The sequence below is a fragment of the Sturnira hondurensis genome, unplaced genomic scaffold (assembly GCF_014824575.4).
Source record: "Sturnira hondurensis isolate 20B ecotype Veracruz unplaced genomic scaffold, ASM1482457v3 Scaffold0021555, whole genome shotgun sequence".
Taxonomy (NCBI): Eukaryota; Metazoa; Chordata; class Mammalia; order Chiroptera; family Phyllostomidae; genus Sturnira; species Sturnira hondurensis.
This window is the reverse complement of record NW_028094186.1, coordinates 3,799,133-3,815,663: the sequence shown is the minus strand read 5'-3', so window position 1 is coordinate 3,815,663 and position 16,531 is coordinate 3,799,133. Positions and strand designations below refer to the sequence as shown.

The 16,531-nt window shown below is 47.0% G+C and overlaps 1 protein-coding gene across 2 annotated transcripts in view; it reads left to right on the top strand.

Moving 5' to 3' along the window:
- The first annotated feature begins 2,475 nt into the window (after positions 1-2,475).
- The window catches only part of ZBTB40 (zinc finger and BTB domain containing 40), a 66,572-nt gene continuing 52,516 nt past the window's right edge, over positions 2,476-16,531 (top strand). For both annotated transcript variants that reach the window (XM_037033039.1, XM_037033038.1), the window contains exon 1: positions 2,476-2,629. The gene's annotated coding sequence lies outside the window, so the exon portion shown is untranslated. The remainder of the gene's footprint in view (positions 2,630-16,531) is intronic.

Sequence of the window (16,531 nt, the reverse complement as noted above, 5' to 3'; positions counted from 1 at the left end):
AACCATAAGGCATTTTGGGGGAACAAACTTAGGCTCTGGAGTCAGGCTTCCTAGGTTTAAACCCCTCTGCTTAGTAGCTGTGTTACCTAGAGCAATTTATTCACTTTCTTTCTCCAAGTCTGTTTTCTCTTGCATAAAAGGGGGTAATAATCATCACCACTGGGTGGTGATGAGAACTAGATGAGATAATTGAGGTACAGAGATCGGCGTGGTACCTGGCAGAGAGTACAAGCAAGATCAGTGATCACTGCTGTTCTTAGCTGTAGATGTGGTAACAGGTGTTGTTTTCTACCAGGGGAGGGACCATGTTCTCTTCACCCCAGTGTTTGTGGCATGTAACAGTCACTCCAGAAATGATAGTTTAGCTGGACCCACATCAACCACTGTCCTGGGAACATTTTCTGTCAAGGTAGAAAGAGCGAAAAGTCTGCAAGTACCTTCCCCCTCAAGGTCAAGGATTGGACCCTTTGGGTGACGGGGAAGCAACAGTTCTTTCTCTGAAAGCACTGAAGATCTCCCAAGACATGAGGCTCTTTTAAAGGGTCCAGCCACTGTTTTCTTATTCTCCCATATGCTGGCCAGCCTGAAGCCAGGGCCATTGCTGTCCAAGGCCCTATGCTGTTCTTCATAAACTGTAGGCAAGGCATTCCCATGGGGATTTTTAATAATGCAAAACAATTATGGAGAAACCGTAGCCATTGACCCACTGACTGTTGCGAGTGTGTGGGGGCCACACTGGGAGATAGCCTTCTTTTCTATGTCTGACCCAATCCTTCGGAAGGAGGGTGTCCTTCTTATGTTTTCTAAATGTGCTACAACAAACGTGGTTGTGTTTTAAAACATGAAACAAGAAATAAAAACTTTTAAAAAACCTATTCTTTGTGACCAAGGTCCCAGTAATTCAGTACAAGCACAGTGGCTACCTCTCTTAGTCCTGATGGGATACAGAGCTTCGTTATGTAAAAGAAGGAAGACAGATTGTGCCTGCAAAGTCATTCCTGTTGTCTGAGACTGATAAGCCTCAAGCCATCCACATTAGAGCAACACTGTCTTTGCCTCAACACTGTCTGTGCCTCAAGACAGCACATTAGAGCAACACTGTCTTTCAATCTATTAATTTGACAAATATTTCTTGAGCACTTACTATGTGCCAAGAAACATTGTAGGTGTTTGATTGTTCACTAAATCTGGCGACCCTATATTGAGTGCTCTCGCTAGAGGAGAATGCAGCGACAGCAGAAATAATTGACTAAGAGACACAATAGCTGTGTGTGGCTCTGGTGAGTACAAAAGTGACTGAATGTCAGCCACAGTAAATCTGCCCCTGAATGTGACAGTGATGTGTGAGCATAATAGTGAAAGTGACTAACTGGGCAGTAACGAGGACAGCTGTGTAACCCAGTGTGGCCTTGCTAAGTATTGATGGCAGTGAAAGGTGAGTGCCAATGACAGTGAGACAACTGAGAGGGTGACAGCTGGGCACACAGTCTGTGCTATGTTGTACAGAACTCTTTGAAGTTTGTGGCCATTGAGAGTATTAGCATTTCGGACAGCGACAGTAGAAATGATGGACCACTGGCAGCAACAATGCAGCAGTTCTGCCGGTGAATGGAATTTGTGACTCACAACGGTGATGGAGTGGGAGTCAGGCTGACAGTGACAGCTCTCAGAACGACTGAATATTGACACTGTGGAGGTAACAGCTGTAACCACAGAGGGAACTCGGCATTGTACTGAGACAACTGGAACTGAGCGGCATGACTGGCAGTGACAGCAAAATTGGCTGCGTGTCAGTGACAGAGTGACAGAGTGAAGTTCCACTGGTCAGCGCTGATATGACTTAATAAGTCTGACACTCTCTGGATCTGACTTCATCTGTTTATGTGAAGATGGCAAGAGGATCTTCAACGTGGAATGCATAGTGTACGACAAGGTAAGAGAGAAATTGAGTAAACAAATAGTCTGTGAATACTTTCCCTCCGAAACCCCAAACACTAAAACTGGGAGGGGGAGGTGGGACCAAAATGCCTTCAAGACACCATGATTGGTCGATACGGGTCTGTTAGCCTATCATGTCTGAGCGGTGTCAAGCCTTTCCACCAATGAGAATACGTCTGGGTACCAGCCTCAGGTCAAGTCTCCGCATTGTATGAGATCGTGATGTTTTGGAAAAATGAAGAGAAATTTTTTGTGTCTACTTGCCTGCCATTCTTTGAAATAAGAGCCTAACTCCAGAGCTACCTTAGACAGAGACAGTGTAACTCGATTAGGACTTTCCTAAGGGAGCGTGGGGAGGGGAGAGGAGAAGAATGGACACTCAGGGTCAGATGTCAGAGGCGAGGCCAGCAGCCGGCTGGCCCCAGCGTCCTAGCGTTGGCGGAGAGCTCGTGCGTGACGCAGGCCCCTCCCCCCAGAGGCCCGCCCCTAGCACGTGACTACGGTGCGCCGGGCAAGCCGGGCCTCTTCCTTACCACTTGTGTCCCTTCCGCGCTGGCCTCAAGATGGCCGCCTCGCGGCGTCTCTGGTGCTGTTGAATGGAGAAATCTTTATTGTTCCCTTCGGGCAGGAGTGTTCGTGTTCTCTATGGCGCTGTCAATAAAGAACGGCAGTTTGAATCGGTGCTGAACAGGTAACCATAGAAACGGGGCTGGGACTCCACGTGGAGACCCCTTTTATAGCTGAGGCCCTGGAGGCGCCCCAAATGAGGGGATCACAGAGACCCTTCCTCGTGGGGAACACCGCGGACTCCCAGGGGCGGCCTACACTTAGAGCACTGGCTGGGCGGTAGTCTCCCTAGGAGAAAGGCTGCGGCTGGCGTGCTGCCCCCACCCCCCACCCCCGGGCCTTCTCTCCGCCCGGGGCCTGCCCTAGCCCCGCACCTCCTGCTGCTCAGCGCGGTGGGATGGTTGGCCTCTCGTTGCGGTTACTCTCAGTCTTATTCCCCTCTCCCGCCAAGTCCCTGCACTAGGCAAGGTATTCTGGCCTTGGGCCAAATCCGTCCCCTCACCTCCCCCTCCCGATTTTGTCTGCCGGGAGCTAAGAATGGTTTTTACATTTTTGAATTGCGGTGGTTGTATGCAGTCGAATTCCGGAGTCCGTAAATGGAGTTTTATTGGAACACAAGCCGTGCTCATTGTTTATGTAGGCCGTTGGCTGCTTCCCTGCTACTAGGACAGAGTAGGGTGGTTGAGTGTGTTGCGCAGCAGTGATCGCTGGGCCCGTGAAGCTGAAAATAACGCCCTTCACAGAAAAGAGTTTCAACTCCTACCCTAGGCACAAGTAGACTGGGTCAATGTCGTTCAGCATTTCTTCTGGTCCCTTCCCACGTAATGGGAAACTCCAATCACAACTGTCCCGTGCACCTGGGCTTTTTGACAAAACACTCTGACTTCATTACCTCCTGTGGTCTTAATGATTTGTTCAAAGTGAGAATTGTTTTCCTTACTTTAAATAACAATACCGTCCATCCGGCTTCTACAAGAAGTCAGGTGGTTAATTTATTCATACGCAGCATTTTTGTGCTAACAACACTTTACGAGCAGGTGTCCATGTTTCTGTTTAGGAGGAGAAATTCTTGATTCTGAGTGGTTCAGATGTTTCAGGGTGTGGCGCAGATCAGTGGTCTGGCAAGTGGAGATCATCCCTGGAAGCCCCCTTTCTGGTGACCCTTGACATACTTCCCAGAGTGTCCTCTTTCCAGTCTGTTGACCTGGGGCTATTGATTCTTTCTCGGAGTTGTATCCAATCTTTGTGTGGTTTATGGAGATTTAATTATAACCCCAAAGTGAAATCCCTTTCTACTTGGCGAAATCATCAGACTTCTGCCACACCCCACTTTCTAATTTAGATGCCTTTCACGTCTGGCAGCAGTTCCCAAACCTAGCTATTCATCACAAGTTTAACAAATGCTTTCAGAACCCTATACTTGCATGTGCGCCTTTGTGGATCATTCGGTATTTGTTGAGCACCTTCCGTATCCTAGAAATGGTTCAAATCTCTAGAAGTGCCATGGTGAGATCAATATGATCTTTGTTCTTCCACGGGATTTTAATTCTATAGAGGCTGGACAGATAGTACACAAATAAACAAAGATAATTTCAAATACAGCTGTCAAAGCATCAAAATAAGTTAGTAGTTAATGTTTATTGAGTGATTCCTGTGTGCCAAGAGCTCTTTGAGCTTGATTGACACTGTGCTTGATTTGCATGAATCATCATTTAATCTTCACACCACCGCTCTGACATAGGTAGTATTAATACTCCCATTTTAGAGATGAAGACATTGAGACTCAGAGATGAGAGATGTCCAAGGTTACATAGCAAATGCATAAGGGAGCTGAATCTGAACCTAAACTGATCACACTCGCCACCCTATATCATTCCGTTTGTTTATCTTTTCTACCAACTTGGGACCTCAAGGGCAGAAACCACACTTTACCTGTTTTTGAATCACTGCTAGCCAGTACTCACAACCAGTCATCTGGTAAATATTAAATAAACAAATCCAGGCTGTTCTTGAGCAAATATTTGAGTGCCTGCTGTGTACCAGGCACCATTGTGCTTAGCCCCTATGCTTACTGAGTGAGCAAGGTGGACCTAAAACATAGTGTCTGAGCCAGTGAAGAAATAGCAAAGTTTATTCCAAATTGTGGCAACTGCCGTAGAGGGAAGAAAACAGTGCTGACCTGAGAGACTCCTTGTATGAAGATGGCCTTGGAAGGCAAAAGAGGTGGTTTAAGCTGAAACTGCTTGAGTGACAAGAATCCAGTCCTGCAAGAAGGGGAAGGGGAGAGAAGTGGGGAGGCAGAGCTTTTCAGCAGGTTCAGAGCCTGCAAGTGGACGAGAAGCTGGAACGCTGGAGCACGAAGAAATGCGTGACTGTGCTGTGGTTCAGTCCTCTGCCGGGGGTCCTGGGCCCTGACTCAGCTTCCCCGGTGATAGAGCTGTGTGCTCAAGGGCCATTTACGTTAGTTGTCTAACCGGACAGAGGTGGACAGTGGTACCTTTTCAAAGAGCTATATTGTGTGGATTAGAGAAAATGGAATACGTTCTGAGTTTTCTTGTTACATATGTTGCTGAATTCCAGTCAGAGGAAACTAACCAAATTTGGCCCCAAATGGAAACTTACTTAAAATGCTTAATAAAACAAAAATCCTGACGTGTGTTACAGACAGAATTGAAGGTGTCTGTGTGTATTTCTATCTTTGCGGGGTGGGGGGAGGGGGACAGGTCTTATTTTTCCTTCATGTCTTTAAGAGTTGAACTTCTCCGGTGGGGATGTAATTTTTTTTCCAACCACATTATACAGCTGTCTATTCAGAGCATTTTAAAAAAATAATTTTAGTGTTTTAAGCTCAAAGCTATTTGTGTCCTTCCATTACATGTATTTGCATTTTTTAAGGCATTCTATGGAAATAATAGACTTCAGATTCTAGTCTGTGGTCATTTCAAAATTTGTTTGCAAATGATTTGGGGTTTCCTCTAAAAGTTTCAAAATATCGCTGCATTATTTTTAATGTCCTGCCTAGTCAAAACAGGTCATTGAATGCTTTGAAGTAAGTAGCAGACTTTTTAAATAGGCGAAAATAATACGATGTTTGGGCTCATGAACACGAAAAATTACAGAGGCAGTAATAAACCGAGCGAACTATGCAAGATCAGTGATGTCAAGTTTTGCTTTAAACTGTGTCCAGTAACCAGATGGCCCATGCCATCGGAAGATATAATCCAGCCCAGCAAATGGCGCACAGAACCGGACAGGGAGTGGCACACCGATGCAATGTTAAACAACAAGCCCTGAATCAAAGTGCTATTCTAGGTCTGGGTGGGACTGCTGCATTTAAAGTATTGCAGTTTTGCTCTGTGATTTGTGTCTGCTGGGCTCCAGTAAAGAGTAGGTGGTAACACTAGCTTTGAAGGATAATATAAAACTGCAGGCAGAGCGAGGACATACTGATTTGTTTTTCAGTCTGTTTTATTTCAGTTCAAAGTGTCATCGCAGACAGGCAGCGCAGGAAAAAAGAGCCACACTTTGGCAATATTCAACTGCTTTTGGAGATTGGGGGAAGACTAAGTATAACCAAAGTGTGGCTTGTTTTCTTAGACTATCTGTTGGCAACGATGCTTTGAACTGAAATAAAATAGATTGAAAAACAAATTGGTATGCCCTGTTGCCTCATACTGAGTATTTACATACCCTCCTGGACCCCTGCCTGTTCCAGCACCCCGGGGGGCAGGCAGGGACCCCCAGCCTCCTTCAGCTCTGCAAGAGAGTGAGCTCTTTGATTTTTACAGGACATGGAATTGGGATATATGGTTTCTGGATCTCCAATAGCTTGCCTTCCAAAGTCATCATCTTGATAATGTGGAGAAAGCAAGCTATAACCACATAGAGGAAAAAGTGAATATTGAGGACATTTAATTTCAGAGAAGAGATTGTTATTTTTTTAAAAGCCGTGCAGAGGTTGCAGTATTTCATTTGCAGAGAGCACGCAGTTTCAAGACTCCTGCAGGCATCATGGGAGAGAAGGGTAAGGAAAGAAAGCTAGCATACTACACTTCCCTAATATTGTTAGCCTCCAAATCATGTTGTCAGATCCTGAAAATCATGAGACCAGGTGTTCCATTTCCTTAGATGTATCATAAGGTAGGTATCTAATCTGGGGTGAATGGTCCAGTTGCAAGGGATCCATGAACCCTTGAACTTCACCTGAAAATTTTATGAGTGTCATTTTTCTGGGGAGAGAGAGCCCATCGTGTTAATCAGATCTCGGTCCTTGAGCCCTCAAAGGGTGCAGAGCCAACGATGAAACCTCACATCACCAAATCAAGGCAATAATGAGGCTCCTCCTGAAAAAATAGTTTTCTACTGTTGGGGGGCCTTGATCTCAGAGTTTTGAAACTGTCTTTCCAGGCCTTGTTTCCTGCCTAAAGTGGTTATGCACAGTTGAGTGGTCATCTGTAATAGAGATGTTTACCCAATGAGGTGCTTCAGGAATCCCTTAGAGGCCCTCGTTTGTCCCTGTTCTACATGAGACTGGCGAAATGGGGGCGATCATCTTGGCAGCCTTGTCAGCAGACACCATATTTGTTTCTTCTGACAGGTGGAGGGCAGAGTCGTAGAAGCCTGATTCTTGGCTCTAGGCAGCAGCTTCTGGCAGATGGATTCACTTCCTTGGAGTTAGGAGAGGGCAGTTGAGTGGGAAAGAGGAGGAGAGGGAGGGAACCAAGGAGGCAGAGACAGAGCAGTAGACGTGGAGAGGATGCTGCCCCTGCATCTGTCTGGGGTCCCTCCGCACCTGGAAAAGTAAAGGGCTTTTCTTTGAAAGCAAGCTCATCGCAGAACCTTTCTAAAACGGGAACCTCTGGGAAAGTCAATTCATAAATGTAATTTTTTATTTTATTAGTACTTGAAGGAAATACCTTTTAAATCTTTCTTAGGCTATTTTGTAAAAATGGCACCTCAGTGGAGAACTTCTGTGGGCCAGAGTTGGTTGGCCCGTACAACGTGTAACAGTTAGTTGCATGCATTTAAGCATTGGAGGTTTTACGTCTGTCCAGCCTCTGTTGGTGTTTGGATGCTTGGCCGCTGCTAGAGGCCCCGGAGTCCGGTTCTGGGGCAAATAATAGAAATTCTGTTTCTGACTCCCGAGAGAGCACCGCAGGAGGCAGTCCGAGCCCCCAGTTTCTTCTCTGTCCCTCAGCTCTCTGGATGTGCTGCCTGACGGTCGGGGCCTCCTTCTGGACTCCTGAAGCTCTTTGTCCCCACTAACTCTGCAGGATGGTGCCAGGGGCTCTGGCAGCAGTGAATTCGTCATTTGTCCCCCTCTGGTACTTCTCTTCAGTCCCTAGTATCAGTGAATGGCACTGCGGCATTGCCAAAGGCAGAAACCCGGGGGTCTTCCCGTGTTCTTGCCCTTCTCTGGGCCCACCACCCTCCTTCCCCTCCCCACCCACAGAGAGCACACATTTCTGTACCCCCGAAGCCCATTGGCTGTCCCCTTTCTCTTTTGGTTAAAGCTACTATAACCTCTCGTCTTGGGTTACTGCAGCAACCTTCCAGTTGGCCAGCTGGCTTCCAGCTTCGTTCTTCTTCAATATGTCTTGCCCCTGCTGTCAGATTTTCACAAAGCACAGGTCTGAGCATGTCGGGACCACACTGCAGCCCCAGGAAGGCTGCCAGCCCTCAGGATGGCGCTGTTCCCCTGGGCACGTGCTGCCCTCCAGCTCCCGGCTGTGCTGTTCTCCCGCCTCACCTCCCACTTGGGGACAAGTGGGCCATGCTCTGGGGCTTTGAGGCTGCTGGGTTCCCTGGCCATGTTATTGACCAGGCCAGTAGCACTGCCATTATCTGCACTGACAGTTAGATTTCTTTTTGTTTTTTAAATATATTTTATTGGTTATGTCATTATAGTTGTCCAATTTCCCCCCTTCATTCCCCTCCACCCTGCACACCCCTCCCAGACCATCCCATCCCTCCTTTAATTTATGTCCACATGTCTCAAGTTCTTTAGATTCTGTATTTCCCATAGTATTCCTGCCCTCCTCCCTACCTATTTTCTACCTACCATCTATGCTACCCATTCTCTGTACCTTCTCCCCCCTTCTCCTCCTCCCACTCCCCTGTTGCTAACCCTCCATGTGATCTCCATTTCTATGGTTCCACTCCTGATCAAGCTGTCCTCTTAGTTTGCTTTTGTTTTAGGTGTGGTTGTTAATAACTGTGAATTTGCTGTCCTTTCACTGTTCGCATTTTTTATCTTCTTTTTCTTAGATAAGTCCTTTTAACATTTCATATAATAAGGGCTTGGTGATGATGAACTCCTTGAATTTGATCTTATCTGAGAAGCACTTTATCTGTCCTTCCATTTTAAATGAAAGTTTTGCTGGATAGAGCAATCTGGATAGAGCTGTAGGTGTTTGGATTTCATGACTTAGAATACTTCTTTCCAGCCCTTTCTTGCCTGTAAGATCTCTTTTGAGATGGAAGCTCTTTTGTAGGTGACTGTCCTCTTATCTTTTGCTGCTTCTAGGATTCTCTCCTTCATTTTAATCTTGGCTAATGTAATTATGATGTGCCTTGGTGTGTTCCTCCTTGGTTCCAACTTCTTTGGGACTCTCTGAGCTTCCTGGATTTCCTGGAAGTCTATGTCCTTTGCCAGATTGGGGAAGTTCTCCTTTATTGTTTGTTCAAATAAGTTTTCACTTGTTGCTCCTACTCTTCCCCTTCTGGTACTCCTATAATTCGGATGTTGGAACATTTAAAGATGTCCTAGAGGTTCCTAAGCCTCTCCTCATTTTTTTAAATTCTTGTTTCTTCATTCTTTTCTGTTTGGTCATTTTTTTCTTCCTTCTGGTCCACTCCCTTGATTTGAGTCCCAGTTTCCTTCCCATCACTATTGGTTTCCTGCACATTTCCCTTCATTTCAATTAATGTAGCCGTCATTTGTTCCTCTAATTTGTGACTAAATTCAACTAGTTCTGTGAGCATCCTGATCACCAGTGTTTTGAACTGTGCATCTGATAGGTTGGCTATCTCTTGGTCGCTTAGAGTTATCAGCTCTGGGGCTTTGAGTTTTTCTTGAGCCATAATGTTTTGGTCTGTTTGCGCCTGTTAAGTATGAGGGGCAGAGGCCTAGGTGTTCACCAGGGCGGGGCAACTCAGTATCTGGATTATGACGCTATACGTGGGGGCGGTCCCCTCTGCTGCTTCCTGGGACTGGGGCCTGTGTGGTCTGTCTCACTGCTCGCTCCTTGGCCTGGTTTATCTGCGCATGAATGTGTGACCGCGGTCGGCCTGCTGCCTTGTGCCCTCACTAGGTCTGCCCGTTGCAACTCCACACCTGGGATCCGCCAACCGCTGCCTGTGCTCTTGGGTCGGTCCGGCCACCCTTTCCTGCGTGACCCCGCTCCGCCAGCTGCTGGCTCTGCCCCTCTTACTGGTCTGGCCGAAAGGTTCGTTGTTGTCTGACTTCTGTATAGTTCAATTTTATGTGTTTTGGTTGCGTTTTTGTTACTAAAACTTTGTTGTCTTTAATCTTGGTGAAAGATTTTTCTCAAGCTCCACCGAGGAAAAAATGCCAATCAGCCACAAAAATAGGCTAAATATAGAGCTTTATTGAGGTAGATGCACCGGGGCGAGATTCCTTGCTCTGGAGAGGCAATCAAGGAGACTCGCCTCACCATGGGATAGGGAAGATGGCGGGTGGGGGGTGGGGTGGGGGGTGTTATTCCCCGTGGCCTCCTGTGGGAGCTGGGGATTGGTCCCCTCTAAACAAAGTGGCGATACCGCATTGGTTTCTGTTCGGATATCCCTTTTGCAAAGCCCACCCTTCCGGCTCTCTGATTGGATGTCAGCTGGTATTTCCGGGCGCCATTTTGAGCATCGGCCATCTTGATTTGTAGTCCAGCTGAGGAGTTGTAGTCCAGCTGGGGGCTTCCTCCTATACTGGCCCACCCTAACACTTGGTTGTGCAAGGAGGCACAGGGTTTCCACCTACACCTCCATCTTGGCCGGAAGTCTAGATTTCTGAATGTTGCTTTCATTCTGAGTGGTTCCTTTGCACTGAGACCATGTGCTACTTGAGATGTACCGTCAAATACTCTCCTAAATTCACTTGTAACCATTTTCTCTGTGTGACCATGCCACCAACTTGACAAATGTGCTAAACAGGTTCATTTGCTTTAAACTTTAGAAAATTGCTTTTAAAAATCTAATCTTGGTTTCTAATTATGTTAACCATCTACATGGTTCTAAAATCAAAGCAGTATAACGAGACTCATTCACAGAAGGATTTATTTCATGCCTATCCCTCTTTTTCTCTTCTCTCGAGTCTTGCTGTCAGAGTTGTGGGCTTTTGCCAGTCCGTTAGGTAAGAAGTAACATATCAATATAGTCTAAATTGATTTTCTCCTTTTTTGAGATACAGGGTATCTCATTATTTTGAGATAATGTCTGTAACACAAGTTGCAAAAATATTTTTCCAGTTTGTCATCTGCCTAACTTTGCATGTTTTATTGCTGTACAGAGGTTTTACACCTTTACATAGTTTTATGTTTATCAGTCTCACAGTGTAAGTATTACTTTAGATTTTGAGTAAGAAAGCTTGCCTCACTCTCAATTTACGAGGAACTCATTAATGTTTTCTTCTAGTACATACATGGTTTCACTTTTATATTTTATTTTATGTTTTTATTTTTACTTTTTAATCCTCACCAGAGGATATTTTTTTGTTGCTTTTAGAGAGAGGGGGAGGGGTGGGGGGGGAGAGACAGAGAGACAGAAAAATAAACATTGACATGAGAGAGAAACGTTGATTGGCTGCGGATTGAACTTGCAACCTGGGTATGTGTCTTGACCAGGAATCAAACCCATGACCTTTCAGTCTACACAATGGTGCGCCAACCAACTGAGCCACACTGGCCAGGGTGAGACTTTTATCTCAGTGACAGTCTAGAAGAATGAGTATGAACATGCTCTGACCCCTGGGAATGAGCCCCAGGCCACAGGACTGAGAACCGCCTACCCTGTTGCAGCTCCCACATTGGTCTGTGCTTGGGCAAAGGTTGGTGCCGGGGCCTCACGTTCACTGTCTGGGGCTGATGGAGAAAGAGAGGAGCGGGCCCCAGCTTGGCTGGTGTGTTTTCTGGTGCCGTGGGCTCGGTCATTGTTTTGAGTTTCCACCTCCTAAGGTGATGTTAGGAACATAGTAGGACCTTACAGATTGTAGTCCAATCTGTGAAATCTGCTGCTCGTCTGCATTCAGCCCCTAGACTGCTGTGGCAGTCTAACTTCTGGGTACTGCTCTGAAGCCCTGACAGTCGTTAAATTTGGCCGCCTAGATGCCAGCTGCTCCTGTAGCTGGCACTCCGCTGTCAGCTGCCCTCAGTTCCAGTCAGAGTCAAACTGGGGCAGACTTTCTAAGGTCAAAGTCCAATTCGGCAGACTAATTGGCTTCTAGAGCTCGGGACTTTTTTCCCGGGCAGCAGATTGTTGAGGATGAAATTTTCTGTGTCTTCCTTTGAACATTTGTGAGCAAATGCTGTGGAATCCCATAGGCTCTTTCCCAAATTTAGACTTTGTTTTTGGTTTCTTGAGTTAACCCTCTTGTCACACTCCCTGATGATGGATAACAGAAGGATAGAGATGAAAATAAGTCCTGTGTCTTCAAAGACAAAGGATGCTTACGGCACTCAGAGAAGAGGAGACTGGAGTTCGTCTGTGAAGTGTGCGCAGAGGTGTCTAGGGGCTGGGTGAGCCGAGTGTGTAAAAGGGCAGTAGTGCAGGGAGCTGGAGGTTCCTAGTCTCGTCAGTGCTCCTGCTCCCTAACTACAAAGGTATAGGAAAGGAAGGGTTTTAAGCTGAAAGTGGTCTCTTCTTTCTAGCTGTGGCATAAGCTCCCCGAGAACAGGGGTTATGCGGAATTTCTGCTCTGTGCAGTGTCAAACCTCAGTGAAGGGCACTTGGCTGAGCTCAGTAGAGATCTGCTGGACACACTCTCCACTGACAAGGCTGGGAAGCTGGACCCAGGAGTTGTGCTGGGGCTGCGTGGCCTTCACATCCCCCAGCGGCACTGTTCCCAGCTGTGTGGCCTTGGACAAGCCAGGGGCTTGAGAAATGCTGCCTCCTGTAGCCCAGAAAAAGTAAATCCTCAATAATGTCATCTGCTCTTCCTTAAAAATCACTTCACTTACTGTGTGTCTGTGCAGTGCCTCTGAACAAAGAAGATGCTAAAAAAGGAGGAGAGAGACTCTAAGATCAAGAGCTTAACTGCTTTTTAAATTCTCGGTCCTGGGCAGTGGACAGTGGTAGAGGGTCCAGCTCCAGAGTGGGCAGCATGGGCTCGTTTGCCGACGCTGCCACCCACTGGCTTTGGGATTTGGGGCAAGTCATTTACTCTCTCCAGGCCTCCACTTTCTCATTTGAAAATGGAGTTAATAATAGTAACTGCCTCACAGGTTTTGCAAAAATTATGTGAGACCACCCATGCAAAGTTCCTGGCACAGTGTCTGGGAGATAATAAATCTTAGTGAATGTTAGCTAGACATTGTTAGGTTGCTGCCTTAACCCTTCCAAATTGTCTGTCTTTCCCCCGTTCTAAATGTCTTCCTCGTTGCTTTCCACTTAGAATGTGTAGCTCAGACGTGGGTAACAGGGAGGGTCTCATTTCTGTCATTAGTTAATGGGGATGTCTTAAAAACACTTCCCTTCTCAACACCTAAGCTTCTCATCTACAAAATGTGGGAATCAGACGAGGTGATTTCAGAAGTTCTTTGTATCTCCTGCTGATTTTCAGTGAGTTTAAGGCTTTGCATGAAATCGCTGATCGTAGCCCAGAGGTCTGTCATGAGAGGCCCAGCCCTCTGCTCTCGCCCTGACTTTCCTCACTGACTCCCATCTGGTCCCCAGCAGCACGGCCGGCTGTGAGCGGGAGCAACAGGAGGCTGTTCCTTGTGGTCTCAGAGAAAGACTGAGAAATCAGCACACGGTCGCTGCTCTTAGGTGCCTGCACAAGGTTACCTCAAGGACAAAGCTGAGTCCAGTTGTACCGAGAGATTGGAGCCACAGAAGAGTCCAGGAGTTCAGTGATGGAGGTGACAAGACAGAATGGCAGCTGGCGCTGCCCGTACAGGGTACATTGACCCCTTGGACTGCATCTGCCGAGTCTGGGGGCCAGGCGTTTACTTCTAGGGCCAGGACAGGTGCACCAAGCTTCTAGTAAATGTAGCATACAGCCTCTTCTGTGATTCTTTTAATAACAATATTTTATTTATCTTTTTAGAGAGAGGGGAAGGGAGGGAGAAAGAGAGGGAGAGAAACATCTGTGTGTGAGAGAATCATCAGTTGGTTGCCTCTTGCACGTGCTGAACTAGGGATCTAGCCCACAACCCAGGCATGTGCCCTGACGGAATCAAACCGGCACCCAGTCCGCTGAGCCACACCTACCAGGGATCTTTTGTGATTCTTAAAAAGCTTCCTGATGATACTTGACCTCACTGCTTGTTTGCTTATTTGATTATTTATTTACTTGTTTTTACAGATAACTGCAAGGAGTAGGCAGGCATATGTCACTAGTAAGTGAACTAATAAATTGACTTTCTGATTTCTACAATAGTTCTTACGAATTTAGACAGTATTCTCTGATCTCCCAAGTCCAGTTAACCATGAGACTTTTACAGGATAGGGTTTTCGTGTCTGCGGGGTCAGCAACCAAACCAGACCTTAAGCCCAGCAAGCGAGGGATGCCTCTCGGCACCCAGTCGGTCTGCGGGCCTGTCCCACTAGCGCCCTTTCCCAGGCACGCCTCTGCAGCCGACTTCCAGCCGAGGCCAGCAGAAGAAACCAGGTGCCTCGGACGCAGGTGCTCCCATCAGGCCGTGCAGCAGTGCGTCTCTGTCTGTGAGTGGCGATGAGGAGTGGCGGCAGTGAGCCCAGACATCCTGTCAAGGCCAAGGTGGTAATGAGGAGCCGGGCAGATCTGCAGCTGAGCTCTGCTCGGTTCATTAGCACTGAGTCTTGGGCAAGCTGCACAGCCTTGTTAGAAACTAGTTTCCGCACCTGAAAATTGGGACTGATAATCATATCTACCTCGTAGGGAGGGTGGGGGAATTGATTGGAAAGTGCAGGACTGAGATTAACACAGTGCTGGACATCGTTGCTGTCACAGAGAGTTGCTGACCACACCAATGCAGTCAGGAGATTCCAGGGCGTGAAAAAGAGCAGAGACTGGTAGACTGGGCAGAAAACGAGTTTTAACAGCCTCCTTTTCACCCCGTTGGTAAGGGAAGGGTTCTCACCCTAGGGTCACGGCTGAACACGCAACACAGGACCCTGGACAGATGAGACTGACAACTGTTTATTAGTCACACACACACCCAGCCCCAGAGGAGGGCAGCCACCGTGCTAGGCTGCATGTGACTGCGGCCTGGGGCTGTGGGAGGCAGGCTTTGCAGTACTAAGAGGGTTGAGTGCCCTCTGGTTCCTGCCAGAGCGTGTGATCGTTTATTTGTATTTATTTATTTGCTTTTCTCTTAGCGATTCCAGAGAGAGGGTAAGGGAGGGAGAACAAGAGGGAGAGAAACATCGATCAGCCAGCTCTCACATGTGTACCAGCTGGGGACTAAACCCTCAACCCAGGCTTGTGCTCTGACCACCAGGAATTGAACCTGCGACCTCTCAGCTTACAAGATGACACCCAACCAACTGGGCCACAGCAGCCAGGGCAGGTGTAATTGGTTTATTTGAAAAATTGGGGGGCTGTCAGGGTACTAAATCCCAGTGCTCTGGGATAAGCAGGAACTATAGGACCCTTTGATAAGAGAGATTGTTTAGCTATAGGACCTCGTCCGTGGGAACAGAGCAGGGGGTGGAATTTGTGCTTAAGCACTTTGAGGCTTTCCTGATTTTACAGAATGTCAAGGCAGCACATAACATTGACTCTTAATTTTAGACTTTATACTAAGAATACAGGCCTTGAAATGCTATTTAATACCATTTGGGGGGGATCTGGGTAGGAGGCTATGGGAGATGAGCAAAGATATCTGATTCTGTGGGGGCGACTGGTGGCACAGTAGCTGAAAGAATGTGTCACAGTAGGTTATATGTAGTGGCGTGAGCCAGGCTCTCTTCACTGTACCCACTTCACACATTTACTGTTTGGCTATACCGCCCGGTGCCCTTTCAAGGCTTAGCCAGGCGCAGTGGACCACTTGAACCTGGATCAGGAGCATTTTGACCTCTAGTTTCTTTGGCAGTAGCCAGGAAAGCGGGGCTAGTCCTGGAAGACTGGGTTGCTGAAATGCATTTTAAAGGAGTTGGGTTGGTGCCAGGCCATGGGGCCTGGTTGTTGGAATCGTCCATATTTTGTAGGTTTTATTCCCAAAGCTATTTCAGAGTTTGTTTTTCAGGCTGGAGCCAAGGGCAGGTAGAAAAGGAAAGATTTGGTGACTCATTACTTTTCAGAGGTGAACGATTGCTTAACACGTGATGTAATAACTAGATGTGAAAAACTGAGATTTGAGAACAGATAATGTCATAGTCCTTTGTGACTCAGAGAGGGTTCCTTGAACCAGCAGCGTTCGTATCACCTGGAGCTTATTAGAAATGCAGAATTCAAGCCCCATCCCAGAACTCCTGGATCAGAATCTTTGCTTTGGCAAGGTGCCCAAGTGATTCTTAGAGTGCACATTAAAGTTCGAGAAAACATTCTGGCAGATGGAGGGCACGCACTGAAGGACCGGCCGGCTGCATCAGAATCTCGGTTCCTCCCTGGACTGGTTTGCTGTGTGGCCTTGTGCCTGTTCCTTAACCTCTTGGTTTAAATACAGTTTGACTGTCTTGCCAGGTTGTTAGTATTAAAGGAGGTGACATGTGAAAAGTTCATAACAGGGCACTTAATTATTAGTAGCTTTTATTAGTGGTTATTTAGTACCCTAGTATGATTTGGTAGAAAATGAAGAGAGCAGAATGTCATTAGGACTCATCTTGTTGTGAGACATGAATTAGTAATTGAGAAAACGACGGTCTCCTGAGC